Source organism: Triturus cristatus, chromosome 2_1 (assembly GCF_964204655.1).
Source record: "Triturus cristatus chromosome 2_1, aTriCri1.1, whole genome shotgun sequence".
NCBI lineage: Eukaryota > Metazoa > Chordata > Amphibia > Caudata > Salamandridae > Triturus > Triturus cristatus.
Window position 1 is genome coordinate 867756891 of NC_140581.1, and position 19175 is coordinate 867776065.

A 19175-nucleotide genomic window follows, 5' to 3' on the forward strand; every position below is an offset into this window, starting at 1 on the left:
CGCACGGGCGTATCCGAGAAAGGCTCCTTGTAGTGGCATAAACAGGAAGTACGTCAATTATGCGTATTCCAGCGTATACCCAATGGTGATACTGATAGAGGACCTCACCACTGAAAATAAAGTCCAAATTATTATCAAACCATCTGCTGCCACAAAACATGTGTCATTGTTAATTGAGCGGTGAATAATGTCAACAAATTAAAAGTGGCAAAGTGGATACAACATAGTGTGATGGCTCCTCACGGTCTTGGAAAGGTGATGAACGAGTGAAAAATTAAGTCACTTCCAAGTCATGTGCCCAAGAGGAAACCCTAGTGATACCCATCCTGGGGTCGAACCCGTGTCTCGAATGTTAAGAAAGGAAAGGAATAGGAAAGAGGTAAGGTCCCTCGGCTGAGCCGCCGTGCTTGCAGTTTAAGAAAAAAGAGAGAGAGGGGGACCTCGGAGCCAATAAAGGTCCAGTGTCCATGCTCCGTATGTGATACATTTAGACAAAAATTGGGCACTGTTCCTGTGGCAAGGTGCAAAAAGTCACCTGTATGCCTGAAAAAGGGGAAAGAAGGGAAAAAGAAGAAACAGGATCCTAGGTTGGGGTGGACCCATTCTAGAGGGGAAGAAAATCTTGTCTCTTGTTGCCCTCACACACCCCGCAAGGTGTCATGCTTCATCATCGGGCGTTGCTCCTCGTAGGGCCGGCGCTGCAATCCCCTACGGGTCCCCCGAAGGGTCACTTTAGCGGAGATCTTTTGATAATGCCGGATGATGCATGAGGGTGTGTGGGGTAAGGGTCCTATGTGGGAATTGAAAGTGAGTGCATTATATTCAGTTAAAACTGGCAGGGGAATCTTCAGAGAAAGAGATTGGCTTTTGCTACACCCTTGCCAGAGTAAAAACCCATCCAAATGGTGTTGTCCCAATGGCACACTGTGCCCAGGTGTAAAGTCAACATGTTTCGCGCATTTGTCGCCAAAACGGTCATTTGCGCTTCTTCAGGACCAAGGTAGTGGAAAGTGAGTGCACGTGAAATAATTGTTAAAACTTAGTACCCACAGGAGTTTTCAGGGCGGGCCGTAGCACTGTAGTGCTTTATGGCTATTGAGCCACCAGACTTTATCTACACTCTGTACCCTGATATTACCTCGTAGGAGCAATTTTACATCTATATCTCATCTAGCCCGGATGAGTATGAGGTAACCCCCACCCCGGTTGACCCGGAATTGTTTGTGAAATGCACTCTGAGGTTCATTTGCTAACACCACCGAGATCCCCCTTTGACCCTTAGTAATTTTGGGTTACCCTTCTAGTGTCTCGAATGTGTGTCTTTTCTGATGATTTTATGTGCACACGTAGGTGGCACACAATGTTGCATTAAGCTAGTCTAATGCACAATTTTTTGGTTGTTTGTTTTTCTTTCCTAGGTTCCTTTAGGAGCAGCTTAACGGCCCGCCCTGAAAACTCCTGTGGGTACTAAGTTTTAACAATTATTTCACGTGCACTCACTTTCCACTACCTTGGTCCTGAAGAAGCGCAAATGACCGTTTTGGCGACAAATGCGCGAAACATGTTGACTTTACACCTGGGCACAGTGTGCCATTGGGACAACACCATTTGGATGGGTTTTTACTCTGGCAAGGGTGTAGCAAAAGCCAATCTCTTTCTCTGAAGATTCCCCTGCCAGTTTTAACTGAATATAATGCACTCACTTTCAATTCCCACATAGGACCCTTACCCCACACACCCTCATGCATCATCCGGCATTATCAAAAGATCTCCGCTAAAGTGACCCTTCGGGGGACCCGTAGGGGATTGCAGCGCCGGCCCTACGAGGAGCAACGCCCGATGATGAAGCATGACACCTTGCGGGGTGTGTGAGGGCAACAAGAGACAAGATTTTCTTCCCCTCTAGAATGGGTCCACCCCAACCTAGGATCCTGTTTCTTCTTTTTCCCTTCTTTCCCCTTTTTCAGGCATACAGGTGACTTTTTGCACCTTGCCACAGGAACAGTGCCCAATTTTTGTCTAAATGTATCACATACGGAGCATGGACACTGGACCTTTATTGGCTCCGAGGTCCCCCTCTCTCTCTTTTTTCTTAAACTGCAAGCACGGCGGCTCAGCCGAGGGACCTTACCTCTTTCCTATTCCTTTCCTTTCTTAACATTCGAGACACGGGTTCGACCCCAGGATGGGTATCACTAGGGTTTCCTCTTGGGCACATGACTTGGAAGTGACTTAATTTTTCACTCGTTCATCACCTTTCCAAGACCGTGAGGAGCCATCACACTATGTTGTATCCACTTTGCCACTTTTAATTTGTTGACATTATTCACCGCTCAATTAACAATGACACATGTTTTGTGGCAGCAGATGGTTTGATAATAATTTGGACTTTATTTTCAGTGGTGAGGTCCTCTATCAGTATCACCATTGGGTATACGCTGGAATACGCATAATTGACGTACTTCCTGTTTATGCCACTACAAGGAGCCTTTCTCGGATACGCCCGTGCGCAGGAGAGTAGTTTTCCACCTGGGCGCATGCGCATTAAGGGGCCTGCTTTTATACAAATGCACTTTCCACAAACTAGGTAGCGCGCCCCGGATACAGCTACGGCCCAGGCACCAGTGAACTCTGCTTATATTTAGCCCTTGATTTACCGCTGCCTTCTCATTATAGGCAGGCGGCAGGACGAGTCACATGCCCCTTTTTTGACTCCACCCGAGAACTTCTACAAGTAAGGTACTTGAGGTTGGTAAGCACGAGGAGTCCTTACAGCGAGCCCTCAGTACGACAGCCAATTTAGTGTTTGTTTATGTCGACAATAGACATTATTAGACCGGTATTGTGTGGGCATTCTTCCCCTTTTCAGAGTGGTTGTTCCTACCTGCAGGTTGAAGCATACACGCGTTTTTAAGACGCAGTTGTTGCACTGTAGTGCTTTATGGCTATTGAGCCACCAGACTTTATCTACACTCTGTACCCTGATATTACCTCGTAGGAGCAATTTTACATCTATATCTCATCTAGCCCGGATGAGTATGAGGTAACCCCCACCCCGGTTGACCCGGAATTGTTTGTGAAATGCACTCTGAGGTTCATTTGCTAACACCACCGAGATCCCCCTTTGACCCTTAGTAATTTTGGGTTACCCTTCTAGTGTCTCGAATGTGTGTCTTTTCTGATGATTTTATGTGCACACGTAGGTGGCACACAATGTTGCATTAAGCTAGTCTAATGCACAATTTTTTGGTTGTTTGTTTTTCTTTCCTAGGTTCCTTTAGGAGCAGCTTAACGGCCCGCCCTGAAAACTCCTGTGGGTACTAAGTTTTAACAATTATTTCACGTGCACTCACTTTCCACTACCTTGGTCCTGAAGAAGCGCAAATGACCGTTTTGGCGACAAATGCGCGAAACATGTTGACTTTACACCTGGGCACAGTGTGCCATTGGGACAACACCATTTGGATGGGTTTTTACTCTGGCAAGGGTGTAGCAAAAGCCAATCTCTTTCTCTGAAGATTCCCCTGCCAGTTTTAACTGAATATAATGCACTCACTTTCAATTCCCACATAGGACCCTTACCCCACACACCCTCATGCATCATCCGGCATTATCAAAAGATCTCCGCTAAAGTGACCCTTCGGGGGACCCGTAGGGGATTGCAGCGCCGGCCCTACGAGGAGCAACGCCCGATGATGAAGCATGACACCTTGCGGGGTGTGTGAGGGCAACAAGAGACAAGATTTTCTTCCCCTCTAGAATGGGTCCACCCCAACCTAGGATCCTGTTTCTTCTTTTTCCCTTCTTTCCCCTTTTTCAGGCATACAGGTGACTTTTTGCACCTTGCCACAGGAACAGTGCCCAATTTTTGTCTAAATATATCTCTGCAATACACCAGCACAGAAACACTGCATCAGCCTAAAACTGCCAGGTCTTCAGAAGTTTTTTTAATTTGGCGAAGTCAGAGCAGCAATGGAGATGGTACAACATTTGATTCCAGGTAGATAAGGCATTAAAGGAAAAAACTCTCCATCCAAATCTCTAAGTATGAATGCGGGGAACGATCAGGAGTGCCTTATCGCTTGATCTAAGCGTTCTTGCGGGACTGTAATTCTTCAGTTTGTCCTCTAGGTGAGCAGGGGCTCCACCCATCACAGCCTTATGGGTGAGGCAGCAGATTTCGAAAACTGTGCTTTTCCTGCCCCGGAAGCCAGTGTAAGGCTCTCTCCCTATGGGCACAGACGGGGAGCCTGCCGGGAGATTACAGACAAGGTGTGCAGCCATGTTTTGCACCACCTTGAGTGTGGCCAATAAGGTATCATTCATGGCCATGAGCAAAGCATTGCCATAGTCAAGGAGGCTTATGACTTGGGCCTGAACCGGACTCTGCTTTGCAGGGGATGGTAACCGAGGGAAGACTTTTCTCAATAGCCGCATGGTTGTGAAGCATTTCCCGCAGGTAGCGGAGATATGATCTTTCATGTATAGGGCCTGATCTAATTTAATGCCCAGATTTTCTACAAGAAGCTTGGGGGAGGAGGCCACCTGTAGTTCCGAAGGCCACCAGTAAGGGTCCCATAGGTCCTGGGCTTTGCCAAACAGCACCACCTCTGTTTTTTCACTGTTCTCAAACAATTTATGAACTGGGGCTTTACCAGAATACTGACTAAATGAGATGATCAGCTGGGTGTCATCCACATATGATATAACATCAAAGCCGCATGATTTAACAATATTGGCAAGTGGGGCTACGTAGATGTTAAACAACGTCAAGTTCAACAAAGAGCCCTGTGTCACCCCTTTGGTTATCGAGATGGAGCAAGACTTAAACAGACCCAGCATGATTGTTTGAGTGTGGCTGACTAAGAAGTCCTTAAGCTATAGTAAAGCCTTGCCCCTGATTTCACGCAGTCTGCACAACAGTATTTCATGAGAAACGGTGTCAAAGGCTGCTGATGGGTCCAGCAGCACTAGCATGGAGAGCCAGAATCTAAAGACAGGCAGATGGTGTCAGTAACTTGCTACCAGTGCTGTCCAAGTGCTGTGGCTAGATCTGAATCCTGATTGGGAGGGATGTAGAATTTTAAAGTCCTCAAGGAACGTCATGAGCTGTTTGATGAGGAGACTTCCCAACATTTTCCACAAAAATGGGAGAAGTGAGATGGGACGTTAATTAGACATGGGCTGGACATAAACATAGAGGTAGGTAGCGGGAGACCGCTAACCTCCGAGATGATGGAGCGAAGAGAGGTGCAACCAGGAAGTGGGGCCTGAGACTCTGTCTGAATATGCGTACTAGAATCCTCAAGATTATGGTCAAGCCAAAGAACGATATGGGTGTATTGTCAAAGGCATAAATTCAAAGCTGCAAGATCTAATCAGATGCATACTAGAAAATATGTGGGCTCATGGATGACTCACAGGTGATAGATCCAACATTTGAGCCGTAATGTGGAAGTTTTACCACTTGCTCACAAGCCTCAAGTAAGGTAGCAAGCCAGTTGCACGCCTTCATTTTGATTTCCAATTTCAGTAATCAGTTGAGCCAAGTACAGTGTTCGTTGATGTAAAAGTCACACATCCATCTGAATTGTGAACCACATTGAACTGCACAGTAGCATGTTGTTTTGCTGATTTATAAAGCGAATGGCTACTCAAAGGCTTCTCAGCGCTAAGTGAGTCATAACCCGTGCTTGGAGAAACAATAATGGGCAGATTGGCTAGTGGGGTTATAGCAAGGTCTTAAGCATTTTCCTGAAGCAGCACTCATTCATTTTGTCTCTAAGGTCGGCAGGCCGGCATAGAATTCCAGAGTTTTGGGGTCAAGTATAAAAAAGACTTGCGCCTCATCTACTCCTTTGAATTCGAGGCACCTTTAACAATTAGAAGATCTTAGAGTCCTAGACAGGGCATAAGGTACCAGAATGTCCATGATCAAAGAAGTCAAACACACAGTGGGGTGACCCTGTGTCCCTCAGAACCTGGGTATGTATGAAAGCAAAAACAATGGTTCTGTCGGGTATGCGTACCTAATTTCTTGTACACGTAATTCAATTTACTTATTTCTTACATATAGAATGTAAAACCAAAAACAAGTTTGTCCATAAGGAACACACGAAAAGACACAGGTTGATGGGTAATAAGTTGTTTTATATAAATTGCATCATTTATATACCCATACTGCAATAGAATGCTGCCATCAAGGTGAAGTTATAAGGTGAGAAGTGATCAAGTGACATATTGTGCTCAGTGATACAGTTGAGTGCGTATTATGTACAAGGTGATTAAAATATGCACAAGGGAATGGAAGGCAAGACTTAAAATAATGGCTTTGCTGCTAATCCAATTTTAATCCTTGCGCGCAAAGCCTTGATCTGGACCAAGAGGTAGAGTCGACGTTTCAACCCAAACTATGTACTATTGAGTAGTCAATGCGAGTCTTCATCAGGACAATGGGGGGGGGGAGGCGGAATGACAGCCTGCGAATTTAGACAGAACGTGATTTAGGCGTGTTCCATTTACATGTGTTTCAAATAACCACCAAAATGGATATGGCAGTGACTCACCTAGGGCAACCAGAGTGAATCCTGGGATTCACTCTGGTTGCCCTAGGTGAGTCACTGCCATATCCATTTTGGTGGTCCAGATCAAGGCTTTGCGCGCAAAGATTAAAATTGGATTAGCAGCAAAGCCATTGTTTTAAGTCTGGCCTTCCATTCCCTTGTACATATTTTTATCACCTTGTACATAATACACACTCAACTGTATCACTGAGCACAATATGTCATATTTACATTCTATATGTAAGAAATAAGTAAATTGAATTACGTGTACAAGAAATTAGCTACACATACCCGACAGAATCATTGTTTTTGCTTTCATGATCAAAGAAGGGCTGCTCCAATTTGTTGGTCTGTGAGCCAAAGAGAGTGTCTTGAAGTTGATTATTTCTTTTACTGAAAGCCAGTGCATTGTGGCCAATGCACTTCTTACTGACATGTTTGGGCAAAGAAAGAATCAGATTGACAGCCGCATTCTGGATCAGTTGCAGTCTCTTGATGATATATTGAGGGGCGTCCAGATAAAGAGAGTGCCCATACTACTATTCTCCTGGAGAGAGTGGGTAAGAGGTCAAGAATTGTTTGTAGGGTTCTGATCATCCCAAAGCAGGAAGCTGTAAGTTTTTTTACCTGTGCTTCCATGGTTAAGGCACTGTCAAGCCACGTTCCTAGGCTCTTTATAGGGGAGATGGGGGTTGTCCGAAACTCTCTGGCCCTTCTATGTTCATTTGAGGGTTTGGTTTATTTCCTAGCACCATCACTTCTGTTTTATCTCCGTTTAGTTTAAGCGAATTGTTCGCCATCCACCATGCAACTTTCTCCAGGCAAGGGGCTAGATGTTGTTGGACAAGTCCTGTCTATGGGGAGAGTGAGATGACAAGCTGAGTGTCGTCCCCGTAAGACACGATCCACACTCCAAATTCCTTGACAATATCTGCCAAAGGGCTTAGATAGATGTTGAACAGTGTTGGGCTCAACAAGGAACCCTGTGGGACCCCACATTTTAATGCAAAAACATCAGAGTAAACGGGTGGCCTCCCATATTTGAAAGGACCTATCTTTTCAGAAATTATGAGAGCCAGTTGAGGGCCGTATTTTTTAACCCAATGTCTCTAATCCTCTCTATCAATGTTACATAATCGACAGTGTCAAAAGCGGCACTGAGGTTGAGGAGTATGATTGTTGCTGAGCCTCCTTTGTCAAGCAGCAGCTTCAGCTCCTCCGTAATCGTTAGCAGCGCGGTTTTCATGCTGTGCTAAGGCCTGAAACCGGTTTGAGTTGTGTTGAGGAGTAAATTGTCCTCCACAAACTGGGAACGTTTTTGATTGAAATGCTGTTCAAGTATCTTCCCCATGACTGGGAGTATGGAGCTAGGTCAAGATTAGATTTCTTTAACAGAGGCTTGACCACTGCGTGCTTCCACGCTTGGTGGACTATTCCCTGAGAGAGAGATTGGTTGAGAAGCTCCAACAGTGTGGGCAGATTGCTTGTGCTCCTTGAGCAAGGATGTGAGGTGGGGAAGGATCCAGTGCGGAGCCAGATTTAAATGTGTGATCTAGGACAAACAACGACTCCATCGTGACTCGGGGAAAGTTTAAAAGAAAAGTGCTCTTTTTCTGTGGAGCCTGAAATATGGGCGAATTGCCATAGAGCTTCTTGTCTGTTGCAGGGTGCTATAACTAGCTGCCACTTTCTCTTGAAAATAGGATGCAAGCTCATTACAGCCTGCTACAGTGGGGGTGGGGAGCAAGTTTTCTTTTCAATTTAAAGAGTAGTAAACGAATTGACAATGCAAAAAAGCTCCCTTGGGGCATTAGCTGCTTTCATAATTGCGGTTTCATAATATGCTGCCTGTGATCTTTGAATTTCCGGGTGGTAGTGTCTGATAGCTATTCTGTAGGAGAGTTTTAGGTTGCTGTCATCACTTTTTCTTCAATTCCTTTCAAGAACTTTGCAGTCTTTTTTTTAAGGGGCTGCCCTTTCCTTCTTTCCCTTCTTTATTGTTGTAATGGGGGCCATATCGTCTAATGAGTTTTTTAGCCATTCATCTTTTGAAGAATTTTCGGCGTCTGGGTGACTTTCAACAAAAGTTTTGGTTGAGGCTAAAGGATTCTTTCAATTCTCCTTGTTCAGTTGTGTCCATCTGCGGCCTAAACTGATTGTGTCCATCTTGACCGAAGGAGGAGGAATACCTTCCAGTGTGAATGGGATTACAGCATGGCCTGTCCAGACCAGCCGGCGTGGTGTTCCAATGTTTATATTAGGGTCATTACTGAACACGATTACTGGCTTTCACTCTCTGAGTGAGCTATAGGCTCGCTAGATCGTGTAGAATGTTAGAGACTGTAATATGCCAAACAATGCTAATACAAAGCCTGCATGCCACACATATGCGAAGATGGACCGCCTGGGTACTCCCATGCAGCCTGTCACAAATTCAGTCAGATAAAACCAATTAAACTGTTAAAACACGTACATCAATGCAGCAGGACACCTGCAGATTATTGACTAATATGTCTTACTGGTTCTTCTGCCTCAACTTTGGCTGAAAAGATTATGTACTCTTGTACAGCGTTCACTGCAAATTGAGCCATCTTTAGGTGCTCACGATAAAATAAGGTGCAGTGAAGCTAAGCAATATGCCCAAAGCCTGGTCAAGGGAAGAGGCAGGGCTTCAAAGTAACTCATCTGCAAATTCTCTACATGCCAACATCTCTGCCTCAACTTGAGCCACTCACACTCCTTTACCTATCAAAGCTAAAGGAATGAACACATCAGCCCATATGTGAATAATAGAGTGAAAGTGGCAAGGTCAGTGAGCATTATTGTTACAGACAAAACATTCTGGTTTAAAAATATATACTGTATTTGTTTTTTTGTAGAATTAAGATTGACTTGACCACATAAATTTCCCTTGTGAGCATGGATGAAAAACTAAGCTCTGCTGCCGCCAGTCACATGTCTTGTCAACATGGAGGGAGTCTGGCGGATTCCTGTTAATTTGCTGAGAAACAGGACTCTGTGAGGATTAGTTCAACCATCCCACTTCGTCAGTGTAGCGGAATTGTTGAAGGCTAGTGTATTGGGAATTCTGGCCTCAGATGGCAGCAGTTCCAGTGTATAGTTTGATCTAATGTAAAAATGAATACATAGCAGTATTCATTCATAACCATGTATGTGGTATCTCTTTCCACCATAGTGTAGGTGGCTAAGCTAAGCTACTAGAGGGTTAAGCACAGGTTAGTTTAGTGACTTTTGTGGTTTTACCTTTTATAAGGAGTGTGGTTGTTGCTTGAGACGGGTTTCTACTCCCTCACCCAGAAATACAATTTCTTAAAGCTTTTTATGATTTAATTTGTTCAGTTAATGAGACTGGCTCTGACTAAGATGATTAGACCTTTGGCAGAGAGTGGCATGGGTGCGCCTAACCTTGAAGCTTATTACTATGCCACACAATTGTTGAGGTCGATGAGGTGGATCCTAAAGGGTGAAGATCAGGAGCCAGCAGAAATGATTGACTCCCCTGAGACAACAGAGGATACATTACTCGGACATGGACTAGGGGAAAAAGGCCACACAAGGTCTATTAGGCTGACTCCTAATACTGGCATAAGTATATTAGCAAATTGGGAGGTGGGGCGCCATACACACCTGAAATTCCTCAGTGGCGCATGCTAGGATTTAGAGAGCTGACCCTGGTTTGGCATGGGGTGAGGCAGGTATCTTTACTGTAGGTGATTTATATCAAGCAGGTACCATGTCAACCTTTGCAGAGATACAGGCAGATATAGACATACCAGCAGGACAGTTTATAGCACATGCCGCATTGACCTGAGCTGCTAGACGCACATGGGGTGCAGAGTTAATGGAACCAGACGGATCCAAGATGCTGACTAAATTATTAGAATATGACTCCTGTCCACATAAGGTAAGTACTCTGCAGATATTTGTTACACTTGCACACTATGCAGAATTTATCACCTTGATAGCCCGATGGGAACAATGTCTGAGAAGGAAGCTTACAGACGATGAGTGGTCCAGTGCCCTGGGTTATCAAACCATTATTAATAGAAATCAAAGGTTTAAGTTTATGCAAATATATTATATGCACCAAACGTATCTCTTGGCCGAAGTGAATTCCCCGGAGTCTCGACTGCTTGTAGACGATGCAAGCTGCCACAGGCAGACTGTTATCATATGGTTTGCGGCAGACTTTTATCATATGGTTTTGGAGTGTACAAATATAAAAATTTTGGTCGCAATTAATAGGACTGATTAGAGAAATGAGCGGGAAAATTGTTCTTATTCACCCACTAGTGTGCTTACTCCACCTGATGCAGCTCCCAAAATAACTTGTAGGTGTATCTCGCTTCGTGGATTTGGCCATGGTTCTTTCCAAAAGAAATATAGTGATGGGCTGGAAAGCACACACTGCACCAGTTTATGTAACCTGGCTGAAAGACAAGCGAAAATGGCTGCAGACTGAACTAAGTATGTTGTGTGGGGACCTGGCCCTGAATTGTTGATCTGGTGGGAGGGCCAACTGATGAATATAGCAGATGATCTGCCACTGTAGATTGATAGATAACTCCTTTGGGAAAGAAGAAATACTTAACATGTTGCTGGTGGGTTGCTGCGGCACCAATTGCCACTGACTTGTAGATGTACTGATCTATATCTCTCTCAATATAAGCATGTGTGTCTTCTATCGCCAACACATGTATGTTGTGATATACAAAGGTTTCTACTATGAAGTCTGGGATGGATGGTTATGCTTTTCGTTGCTTCTTTAATTCTTACAAGTTATTACTCTTCACATGGTTGTCGCTGCTGTTTACTGACCCCTTTCTAAGTGACTAGGAGGTGGCCAGTGCCATGCTTGACAGAGGCAGTCATGGTGGTCTATGCTTCTTCACTAAGCACCAAGAAACAGCTCTGGTCATTCAAGATCTTCTCCATCAAGGAACTCCAAATTGAATTAATTTCTATGACCAGTACATACATCATTGACACCAGTGTCAACTCCCTGCCCTCCAACTTCAACTACACCTTTACAATAGCATTTTTCAGGGTTTATATTTTTGTGAATATATAATGATGATAAATAATAATTTTGTGATGAATCCTATACACAAATGCTGAATTAATAATATTGAAGTTTTAACAATTTTATTATGACTGAAAGAAGTGTGTTTATAACATGATATAGTGATACCACGTTTTAATAAAGGAGCAATATCAGCTAACATGGGTGCTGTCTGATGCTGCAATGTCATCTCACTCCTATTCCTTTTTCTACCTATCTTGTCCCCCATGTGCATCATCTCTGCCCACAGGCCCTGCGGACCAAAGACAAAGTGATGTAATGTTTTTTTCCAAGTGTGCATGTATTGTAAATGAACTCTTGAGTGTTCCTAAATTGAAACATGTCTCAAGATCTGTAGTATGGGTGGTGGGTTCATTGTCGACATTGCTAAGTTAGCATGAGCTTCGCTGCCATTAGGCTGCTTTTGCGCACGACACTACATGCCTTTATTTTGCAAGACTTTGTTTGTGCCCCTTTTCACATGGGAACTGTCTGCTTTTCGCGTTCTCTGCTGTGCTGTGAGGTTTAGTCTGCACAAGATGTACAAGGTCGATGAACAATGCCCCTTGTTATTCTGTTCTGGTCAGTCCCTCGCACCTAGACATAACATGACACACAGCTGCTCTACTGAAAGTCGTATGCTTTAATATTGCAAGTGAAGCATGTTGTTAACACACTTGAAGAGAGACCTGTCCAGAGAGAAAAGCTGTGCTTGTCCTGAGATGTAAACCTTTCATCTAGGCCTTGAGGTATGGGGTCTACTGACAAAGTCCAGAGGTCTTCTTTTTTTATAATAAACTATATCTTATCACGGGGAGGGTGGTTTGGCACTGTAGCCCTTTTACACTGTCTTTTTAGAATGATATCCCCGTTTGTATTCTATAGAATTGTGACAATGCTGACGATATTGTTTTTATGCATTTTGCTGCTAGTAATGGCATGTGTACTCTACCATAGAGTGCGTTAGTTAAAATAAACATTTTAAACCATATCGTGACTCTGAATACTCTTTTTGTGGACAAGTATGTGTGAGTGAGCGAAAGAGTTGTCTTGCTCCTGCGATTCCTGAGATTGTCGGGAGTGTCGTGTTCTGGGTTGTCTAATCATTGGTAGCTCCGCGAATATGTCGGAGAACGAATGAGACACTATAGCTAGTCGGTTTTGGGTATTTTCGGACACTAAGGTGATAGGCTGGTACACCACTATACACCGAGGTCCTGGTTTCCTGTGCATAGTTCTGTGTAGGTGCAGAATCCCCGCAACATGGCGCCCAATGTTTGGTCTGATTCTTATTTGCGAGACACTTGAGTAGTGCTTGTGCTTGTCCACAATCCCCCCACTCCTGTTTCCGGAAACAGCTGTGACGGTGTAACCTCCTATATAGATATTTTTATAGGTTCTTTCAAGCTTGAAGTTTTAAAAAGGTTTCTGTCTTTATTCTTACCCCTTTATTGCGCTGACGTTTTATAGGTTGTTAATCTTTGTTTTCCGTGATGGCGGTTGATATTCCGCCTCACAGCCGCACAGCCCTCCAGACATATCTGGCTCAATATGGAGTGCCAAATGAGGGTGCGGTGCTCATATTCGTGATGGAAGCGAACCCAGCTTATCACTTCGAGGTTTTTTAGTTTTGGGTCACCTTTCCAGCGGTGGATGGATCGGATGGTCTGTTTCATACATACACTGCCACGGCCATCCCTCATAATTATCAGCCTTATAGGGCTCTTCAAGTTCTTCTTCCAGCTTGGCAACACCATATTTGGTTTAATGGTGCCCTTCCTCACCCAGTATCATCGGCCAGTTTAGGTCCTTTATCAATTGATAGGGCCACTTGGCCCATTTTGGCTGGGTACACCCCACACCCACGGTATTTAACTCTTCAAATTGGGGACCTTCGTGTCTTGCACACGTCTTTGATATGCGTGTATAGATAGAGCTGTTATACAATACGTGACGCGCAACTTCCAGGTGGGACTGCCAGGCGCTGCGGCGCATTCTGCGGAACCTGGTGGTGTGACTGTCAGTCCCATTATGGTTAATTTGGGAATGGGCAAGCAACCTCAGAATAAGGATGAATTGCCTTATTGGCTTGCTGAAAAATTTGGGCAGCTGGAAGCTGTTTTTCCTAATACCTCTCCAGTGGAGAAACACAGGATATTGACTATAAGTTTGCCTAAAGACTTATTTCCTGAGTTGACTGATTGTAACACCTGGGGTAAGGTGTTCGCAGCGGTATATTCAATGTGTTTTGGCACTCCCTCTATGACCGTACTCCCTTCTGTGATTAAACGTGTTCAAGATGAACACAGAGCCGAAGTGGCTGTGGAGCTTGGGATGAGACTGGTAGGTGTGTTCGACGTGGTTGCTGATATGATCCTTGCCAATGCCAAGGGCGATGCAGTAAGCTTTCAAGTGGCAAACCGCTTGGAGGCTGTCCCTGAGGCAGACAAACCATGCAAATTACCTAAGATCATTGCAAAGGATTAGAAGACCATAGGCCGCAATAGTTTGGGAGTTAAGCCTTTTACTCAAACTCAGTCTCAAACACAATAAAAAGCTCAGTCTGATAAAGACGGGCGTCCAGTCTTTCCTAAAAAGAACTGGAAGAATAAAAACAGGGGCAGCAACAACAGAAGCAAGGTTCGCGTGCTGGTTCACCGACACCTGATTCTTCTGAACGTACTTATGACATGCGAAACCGCGCGAAAATTAAGACTCCTAATAGATTTCAGGTCCCTGATCAGCGCTCTCCTCATTCTTTACAGGACACATCTGGCTCACCAGTCGGTGGTGGGGATCGCCAGGATCATGGCAGGAGTCATCCTGCGCCACAGGGACGTGATCCGCCTCGATTATTTGATGTCACAGGAAAACAAGAGGGTCAACCTCGTTTTCAACCACCTTTTTAGAAGAAAAAAGTTGCCGCTTTAACAGCAAGATATGCCTCAGATGGTGAGAACCCGACTGCTGGATTGGACTTGGGCGGTAACTCTGCTCGACAGCGCAGCAGAAGTTACCATAGTGCGGGAGGCACTGTGTCCTTGTCTGGAGGCGACAGCAACTGAAACTTTCCTTACAGTAGAGGCAGCTGACACCCGAGTTGCCCCTCGATAGACTGTATAATATATTTTTTCAAATTGAAGGTGACATTGAGCGTGTAATCATGGGGACTTTTTGGGAGAATCTGACCTCTTCTTCCGATATTTTGTTGGCGGAGGGGGATTGGCCCCCACCTTTTGTTCAGGCAGCATCATGGGGGGAGGACGTGCTACTTCCGAGTTATTCGCGTTACATCTCCAAGGAGCATGCAGAGGCCATTGCAACTCAGTGGGCTTTGGCCCTTGTACCGGCGGTGTACCGTAATCAAGTGGGCTGGGATAAGGATTCTCCGCCACATGAGATTCCATTGTGGTCTCTGCCACAACCTCAACCCCAATATCCCATCCGGCAGGAAGCTAAAGGTCCCGTTTCTGATGTTCTAACCGAGTTGGAGTATCAAGGTGTGATTGAGACGTGTGTGTCACCGATGAATAATCCTCTTTTTACTGTATACAAACCTGATGGGTCATATCGCATAGTTTTGGATTACTGGTATTTGAACTATCATTGTCGTGCTTTTGAGGTACAGAATACCCATAGCTCTGCTCTTGGGGACAGCCTTGTTCGTAAGACATACAAAACGACACTTGACATTTCCAATGGCTTCTATAGCCAAAACCTGTCCGCTGAATGCAGTCAATGGACAGCATACACGGCCAGTGGAAAACAGAAAATTGTGTTGTCTCTTTGTTAGACAGCATTGACCCAGATGCATACTCGTATGTTGATTACATTTATCTGACGGATGATGAATAATGGCCACATCTATGCCGTGTCGACCGCATCATTCTAATGTTTGCGGAGTACGGTTACAAATTTAACTTTGCTAATTCACATATCGCATATTATGCGGTGCTCTTTATGGGCAATGAGCTCAATAATGAAGGTAAGGGCTTGGTTCCCCACATTTCGGGCTGTCTTACATTCCCCATTATGCCCAGCGTATCAAGCCTCTTTATGCTTTGATACAACCTACATTTTCAAAAGCCAGCTGACTTCCGTAACATTCAGCTACACTGCAGTCTTTGCAGTCTGATCTCCTTGAGTCTAAGTACTTGTTGACACTTGATAACCACACAAACCTGATGATACGAATCGTGCCAGGTGCAGTGGGTTTCACTTACTTGACGTACAATGAAGGTGACACAGTACCTATTGCATACAAATCACATTTGTACACTTCGGCCGAAATATGGTTTTCCACTGTTGAGAAGGTTTTGACAGCTGTGCAGATGGCAGTCCTGAAGAAACACGCACTGGCACAGGGGAAACGCATTTTGGTGGTTACACCTTTCCCTACTTCAGAAGCAGTGACAAAGGCAAGTGTACCAAACTCTAGAGCATTACATCCCTGTTGAATACAATGGTTACTTCTTTGATGTATTTGGATGTCACGTTTATCTTTGACCTTTCGCTTCAGACACAGGAGTTCTTGCAGTAGAACACATTCATCCCCCTCCTCTGTCTTTGCATCCTTTAGAGCAGTACACATGTATTATTTACACAGATGGATTGGCGCAACTGGCCACCGGTTCTAAACATGCTTATTCAGCGACTTGTGGTATTGTGGCTGGTACAATAGTGAATGGAGAATTCAAGTCTAATATAGTGCATACACAGGTGCTAGGTGACTGTACGGCCTAATTGGCTAAGCTGCACACTCTGGTCCTTGCTCTCGAGTTTGCAGATCCAAATGTATCTACACTCATTGTTTGTGATTCTTATTACTGTGTTCAGTCTTTCAATAACAACTTAATCTGTTGGTCTCAAAATGATTATCGAGATTCTAAAGGCAGCGCAATTAAGCATAAAACTCTTTGGGTTAGAGTGGTAGATCTTAAACAATTGAGGAAAAGTAGGTCGCACACTGCTCGTCACACCAGCAAGTTGCCCCAAAGGACTGTGGGAAATGTAGTGGCGACGGCGGGTACGCCTCTGCCACGAAATGTAAATAGAACAGTATGTGTTGCGTTAGCCATCCCTGGACACGTGTTTCGAGGTAGTTGCCTCTCGTCAGCAGGGAGCAGGTCAGTGTAAAGGGGTGCCGTGTGGACTGCCAAAATGTAATTAAAAGCAGGTCAAGTACCTCTCCTGGCGCGCAGGTGCAGACTCAAGGCTCGTCAGCCCGTTAGCTTAAGGAAGCCGTTTAAATTGAGGAAAAGTAGGTCGCACACTGCTCGTCACACCAGCAAGTTGCCCCAAAGGACTGTGGGAAATGTAGTGGCGACGGCGGGTACGCCTCTGCCACGAAATGTAAATAGAACAGTATGTGTTGCGTTAGCCATCCCTGGACACGTGTTTCGAGGTAGTTGCCTCTCGTCAGCAGGGAGCAGGTCAGTGTAAAGGGGTGCCGTGTGGACTGCTAAAATGTAATTAAAAGCAGGTCAAGTACCTCTCCTGGCGCGCAGGTGCAGACTCAAGGCTCGTCAGCCCGTTAGCTTAAGGAAGCCGTTTAAATTGAGGAAAAGTAGGTCGCACACTGCTCGTCACACCAGCAAGTTGCCCCAAAGGACTGTGGGAAATGTAGTGGCGACGGCGGGTACGCCTCTGCCACGAAATGTAAATAGAACAGTATGTGTTGCGTTAGCCATCCCTGGACACGTGTTTCGAGGTAGTTGCCTCTCGTCAGCAGGGAGCAGGTCAGTGTAAAGGGGTGCCGTGTGGACTGCCAAAATGTAATTAAAAGCAGGTCAAGTACCTCTCCTGGCGCGCAGGTGCAGACTCAAGGCTCGTCAGCCCGTTAGCTTAAGGAAGCCGTTTAAATTGAGGAAAAGTAGGTCGCACACTGCTCGTCACACCAGCAAGTTGCCCCAAAGGACTGTGGGAAATGTAGTGGCGACGGCGGGTACGCCTCTGCCACGAAATGTAAATAGAACAGTATGTGTTGCGTTAGCCATCCCTGGACACGTGTTTCGAGGTAGTTGCCTCTCGTCAGCAGGGAGCAGGTCAGTGTAAAGGGGTGCCGTGTGGACTGCCAAAATGTAATTAAAAGCAGGTCAAGTACCTCTCCTGGCGCGCAGGTGCAGACTCAAGGCTCGTCAGCCCGTTAGCTTAAGGAAGCCGTTTAAATTGAGGAAAAGTAGGTCGCACACTGCTCGTCACACCAGCAAGTTGCCCCAAAGGACTGTGGGAAATGTAGTGGCGACGGCGGGTACGCCTCTGCCACGAAATGTAAATAGAACAGTATGTGTTGCGTTAGCCATCCCTGGACACGTGTTTCGAGGTAGTTGCCTCTCGTCAGCAGGGAGCAGGTCAGTGTAAAGGGGTGCCGTGTGGACTGCCAAAATGTAATTAAAAGCAGGTCAAGTACCTCTCCTGGCGCGCAGGTGCAGACTCAAGGCTCGTCAGCCCGTTAGCTTAAGGAAGCCGTTTAAATTGAGGAAAAGTAGGTCGCACACTGCTCGTCACACCAGCAAGTTGCCCCAAAGGACTGTGGGAAATGTAGTGGCGACGGCGGGTACGCCTCTGCCACGAAATGTAAATAGAACAGTATGTGTTGCGTTAGCCATCCCTGGACACGTGTTTCGAGGTAGTTGCCTCTCGTCAGCAGGGAGCAGGTCAGTGTAAAGGGGTGCCGTGTGGACTGCCAAAATGTAATTAAAAGCAGGTCAAGTACCTCTCCTGGCGCGCAGGTGCAGACTCAAGGCTCGTCAGCCCGTTAGCTTAAGGAAGCCGTTTAAATTGAGGAAAAGTAGGTCGCACACTGCTCGTCACACCAGCAAGTTGCCCCAAAGGACTGTGGGAAATGTAGTGGCGACGGCGGGTACGCCTCTGCCACGAAATGTAAATAGAACAGTATGTGTTGCGTTAGCCATCCCTGGACACGTGTTTCGAGGTAGTTGCCTCTCGTCAGCAGGGAGCAGGTCAGTGTAAAGGGGTGCCGTGTGGACTGCCAAAATGTAATTAAAAGCAGGTCAAGTACCTCTCCTGGCGCGCAGGTGCAGACTCAAGGCTCGTCAGCCCGTTAGCTTAAGGAAGCCGTTTAAATTGAGGAAAAGTAGGTCGCACACTGCTCGTCACACCAGCAAGTTGCCCCAAAGGACTGTGGGAAATGTAGTGCCCACAATTTAAACGGCTTCCTTAAGCCAACGGGCTGACGAGCCTTGAGTCTGCACCTGCGCGCCAGAAGAGGTACTTGACCTGCTTTTAATTACATTTGGCAGTCCACGCGGCACCCCTTTACACTGACCTGCTCCCTGCTGACGAGAGGCAACTACCTCGAAACACGTGTCCAGGGATGGCTAACGCATACACATACTGTTCTATTTACTTTTTGTGGCATAGGCGTACCCGCCGTCGCCACTACATTTCCCACAGTCCTTTGGGGCAACTTGCTGGTGTGACGAGCGGTGTGCGACCTACTTTTCCTCAATTTAAACGGCTTCCTTAAGCCAACGGGCTGACGAGCCTTGAGTCTGCACCTGCGCGCC